The sequence below is a fragment of the Limulus polyphemus genome, unplaced genomic scaffold (assembly GCF_000517525.1).
Source record: "Limulus polyphemus unplaced genomic scaffold, Limulus_polyphemus-2.1.2 Scaffold4979, whole genome shotgun sequence".
Classification (NCBI taxonomy): Eukaryota; Metazoa; Arthropoda; class Merostomata; order Xiphosura; family Limulidae; genus Limulus; species Limulus polyphemus.
Genome location: NW_013670589.1, coordinates 53,864 through 59,679, shown reverse-complemented (window position 1 = coordinate 59,679; position 5,816 = coordinate 53,864).

Here is a 5,816-nt window from a genome sequence, read left to right as displayed (position 1 = left end):
CTTAACGTTAGATGTTTTAAAAACTTTGATAAGCTTTTAATATGTTGTTGTACAAAATGTCTACCAAAGTATATTTACATCCGCCTTCTGTTTACATCCTTTGAGATGAAATGCGCATTCATTTGCAGGACAGACAAAAATTGAGTATAATTATAATCCTGACCCTCCTGAAGTCACGTATGTATTACTGAATCATGTAGCCATAGGAAATACATGCTTGTTATAAGAAATAGCTGTTCAGATTTGTAACATGAATATATGTATTGTTGATTCAATTTCCCATTGTGAAGATCCATCTACATGAAAAGTCATCTGTATTGTCAATAACTGAACTAATGAGAGTTCACTGTACTGCTGTGCCACCTATGAATGCATGACCTTCTTCGACTAATCCAACTTCACCATTACCTCTCATCAAGAAGCAGGCCAGTTAAATAATATCACCCAATTGAAACACCAGGGTAATGGATGCGATGGAAGGCACAGTTTGAAATCATTTCCAAAGTGGATGGATGGAGTAATGAATAACAAGCTATTCATCTTTTGCACATTTAAAAGAATAAACTTTAAATACATTAAGAAACCTTTCAAATGACAACCATCAGACATTGTTCATCACCTAATCCAATATATTTAGTGTCACATCAGAAAGAAGTTTCTAAAGCAAAGTTTTGTAGCAGAGTAAGGAGACACGAGACCTTAGCTGAGTTTGTAGAAAATGTGGAAAACCTGTCCATTTATCTTGTCTAGACGTTTCTCGTAAAACCCAGTCAATTCATATGTGCCATAGTGGATGAGGATATGCCAGTTAAGCTGAAGCAAAGTAGGTGTACATCTTAAAAGGAAGCTATCTAATTGATGATGGAACATGAATCAATTAAAGTTGTAAATAAACAACTGAAAGCGCCATACAGGAATTATAGGATAGTCAGATTATATAGTGTTAGATCATCAATTCCCTCTGATGAAAATCTAGAACTCAAAGGATTATTTATAGAAATAGTTACTCTGAATGGAATAAGTAAACCACAGAAAAGTGGGTGTTTGAACTGGATATTAAAAGTCCAGACTGCTAGGAACTGCACACAAATGTCTTTAAGAAGTTGAAGCTGCTTCCCAAATGATGAACAGTTAAAGGAAACTGCTATAAATGTGAAAACATAGGCATTACATCCAAGAGTGAGATGAATCAGCCATTGATAATAAATCCAGGAAACGATACTATGAAGATGAGGATATTCTTATCTGATATTACTTGAAGAAACCAGTCCATGAGTCAAAGGATTCATTGATTGGAAGCCTTGTAGCATATTTATAAATATTTGGTTCTACAGCTACTATTCTTTGACCTGGTCTGATAATGTAAACTTGGAAATTGTCCAGAGATGAGGCAAGAGGATGGATTGATGTGAACAGCAAGTGGTCGTGAAGTTTCAGCAAGAGGGAAGTTAGGAGTCACCCTCACTGTGGGAAGGTTTTCTACACAAAATGATGTGTGAATAATTGATTTTGATCAAGAATATATATTTGAAACAGACTTCATGCTAAGACAAAAATGTAAGATCAGACTAGTTCTGAACATCTTTAACGGTCTATTATGCATCAACCCTAGGTGTACGGGTGGGGTCAAAGTGTGCATGCCACGACCTTTTAGAGAATGTCATTCAACAAGGTATTATGTCTTTAATGTAAGATTTATCGTATATTCATTTTACCCTATATTGCTGATTTAGTGACATTTCATGGTAGAGGAGAGTAAATACCAGATACAGTGTACAGGGATACTGAAGACAACTGTAGATATGCACTTCGGAAGATCTAGAAGTTATTAATATGCAATACGCAAACTGCAAGATGAACAAAAGTATTTTTATTCTTCACATGAACAGACGTATTTTGAGCACAAATATGCTTCTGTAGCACATTTAATGTTTTGTTTATAACATACTTGTTCATTTTACTAACAGCTTGCCATATTTTGTGTAGATACATTTAGTCAATTCACAACTAGGGTCAACATTTAGTCAATTCACAACTACGGTCAACATTTAGTCAATTCACAACTACGGTCAACATTTCTTCTCCAGTACTGGATCGGTCTAATAGATTGTGCACATTCAGTTAAACGACAGTTACACCCCCAGAGTTTGAACTTACAATGAGAACAATGATGGAAGCACAGCATATTGAATATGTCCAACCTTAACAACAATAGGTAATCCATCATGATTGTTTTCGAAAGCACCCCAACAAGAGAATGGACAATTGAGAAGTCTATGTTTTCTGTCATTTGAGACCACTTCCACAGTATCACCAATGATGCAAGCGACCTTGTGACAAGACAACAAGTGATAATAAATTAAAAGAGGTTATCAAATTTTCGTACCATAAGCCACGGGAAAGAAACCCCCCGAACAATATTTGATGACTGGACATTTTAGAAACTGTGAATAAATTTGAAAAATATATAGGATTTTCTTTTGTTAGTCAAATTTTCCATTGTACATTGTTTCAGACATTTAATTAATGATTTTGTTAATATTTATATTGATAATTTTTTATGTTAATTGAAATAGTTACTTCATAATGGAAGTATAAGTTTAATGCGCCATTGTTTTTGTTTTTTTGTGTGTAATAAGATTATTCAAAGGACTTCACAATCAACTTAGAACACGGTATTGTAAGCTATATTTTGATAATGTAGATGTTTATGTTGTTTTTTTCTGCTACAGATTGTTGATTTACTTGATTACCACATGGTGGGCACATCTATATAATGACTAGAATTTTCTTGGAAATTTGAGAAACAATATTGGTAATGTAAAACGTCAATTAGACTAAAATTCTTTGTTAGAAATAAACGACCTTATAACACCAAAATGTTGTTTTTATTTAATTATACACTCAACGTTTCCTTTCACAGCTTCATCAGGAGCGTTCACTAAAACACACACCGTCGTTTATTTCTTGTATTAATGTGTCTTCTATACACCAATGTGCACAACAGGAATTAAATAGAATTCTTTGTTAACCGACTAACGTATAAGCCAGTTTTGTTAATTCAGCGCTGTAAATTCTGAGTTAGTGTTCTCAACAAAGTATCAAAAACACAAGAAGCATAGCACATACTGGAGGAGTTAGCAAGTAAGTGACTGTTTAGCGTTATTGAATTTTGGCCTATCATTAGTTACGTGGAGCTTTTAAAAGTTACGGACTCGTTTTATCTGTTTATATATTGAGTAATCCAAAAATAAATATTCAACAATAGAAACTATTGAAACAACTTTATCAGCAAAAATTACTCAAATAGCAACCCCTTCTCGGTATTAAATAGGTTTACTAGAACATTGACAGTATTGATACAGTGAAACCTAATTAACCTGAAGGCACTGAAAACGAAGTTGTTTTCCAAGTTATCGAGACATCCAGATAGTCGAATAATTTACTTTGAATACAATGAACACAATTAATGGCAATGTAAAAGTAAAATCTAGTAAGTGTGAGCATGTAAACAAATGGTAGATAAAAAGTAACAGTTAGTACACTAAGCCTATCAGTTTATTATAGTATATGTCATTAATAACTGTACACGTTGCATGGTCAAAGTATCACATTATGTTATAATATTCAAGTAAATCATGATTTTGTTCAAACCAATGACTTGATTATAGAACTCTACTGTAGCACAAATCACTGTGATGACTCTCTCAATATATTTTATAGTTTATACGTATATCTCTGCTGTGAAGTATCACATTATGTTATAATATTCAAGTAAATCATGATTTTGTTCAAACCAATGACTTGATTATAGAACTTTACTGTAGCACAAATCACTGTGATGACTCTCTCAATATATTTTATAGTTTATACGTATATCTCTGCTGTGAAGGTTATTCTTGGAACAAGTGTCGTAAACCAGCACCCACTGCGAATGTAGGTGTTATGTGGTTAGTAATTATCACCTAGGTTCCTGTGCTGATCGACCCCCTTACTTGACTCTGGTAAGGACAGGTGCTGGTTAGTGTATAATATATTCACAGGAGATCCATGTTCGTATTAAGAGATATCTGTTTCAATTCGGAACGCGAATATATTGATTGTTGATTAAAACTCGTTGTGCAGATTTGTGTGCCAGAAAAATCATCCGAATTGTGAATATTCTGGATTATCGATGTCTGGAATAACAACGAGGGTTCGCTATCTCGATTTACTAGAACAGTAATCCCTTTCAGTATGTTCCCCAGTGGCACAACGGTATGTCTGCGGAATTACCACGCTAGAATCCTGGATTCGATACCCGTGGTGGGCAGAGCACAGATAGATCATTGTCTGGAATAACAACGAGGGTTCTCTATCTCGATTTACTTTCAGTATGTCCCCCAGTGGCACAACGGTATGTCTGCGGAATTACCACGCTAGAATCCTGGATTCGATACCCGTGGTGGGCAGAGCACAGATAGATCATTGTTGTTGGTTTGTGCTTAACTTCAAACAAACAAACCCTTTCAATATTATTATCAACATTCACTAGAACAGTTAACCTCTACAGTATTATTACCTAGCTTTACTACAACAGTAACCCTCCACAGTATTATTACCTAGCTTTACTACAACAGTAACCCTCCACAGTATTATTACCTAGCTTTACTACAACAGTAACCCCTCCACAGTATTATTACCTAACTTTACTACAACAGTAACCCCCTCCACAGTATTATTACCTAGCTTTACTACAACAGTAACCCTCCACAGTATTATTACCTAGCTTTACTACAACAGTAACCCCTCCACAGTATTATTACCTAGCTTTACTACAACAGTAACCCCTCCACAGTATTATTACCTAGCTTTACTACAACAGTAACCCCCTCCTCAGTATTATTACCTGGCTTTACTACAACAGTATCCCCTCTACAGTAATATTACCTAACTTTACTACAACATTGACGTCTTCATAGTATTATTACCTAGCTTTACTGCAAAAATGGCTCCTCCACAGTATAATTACCTGGCTTTACTATAACAGTGTCCCTTCTACAGTATTATTACCTCTAGTTTAATAGAACAGTAACCACTCCACAGTATTATTACCTAGCTTTACTGCAACAGTGCCTCCTCCACAGTATTATTACCTAGTTTTACAATAACAGTAACCCTTTCACAATATTATTACCAAGCTTTACTAGAACATTAACTCCTCAATTAGTAGAGACAAGATAGCCAAACAAATTATTCTGTGACCAAACGGCATAATAGAATATTCTTTGGTTGACTTAAGTCAAAGATTTTCAGTATTGTATAAGATTCCCAAAAGAGGGCGTTTCAAGCAGGAAAAGTAAATATTTTGTGGTTATTTAAATTTTGTGAAATCCTATTAAGTGCACGTTATTATAGGAATAATTGCTGGTCCAACGGGGGTTCTTATTATGCAGATAATTATACACATGTAATAAGTGTTTATGAACATCCAAACAGTTTTATGTACAGTGTATTTTATCGAATTTGATACACGTCATCTGTTGACCTACTCTAAGTTTATTATCTGCTCATCTTGTGGTCTTAACAAATAACATGAGTTTAAAAAAGATTACCGTATTTTTCAGAATATAAGACGCACCCTCATTTTGAAGACAAAGTTTGGGGGGAAAAAAAGCTACAGTCGCATTTGAAATATTTTTCTTGAACAAAAATTCAATTTGATACTTTAAAAATTAGTATATATATTGTTCTAAATACATAAGAGCTCAAAATGGTTTACTGTTATTTAGTTTGGTTCAAAACCTACAAAATCTTCATTGCTTTACCTGTATTTT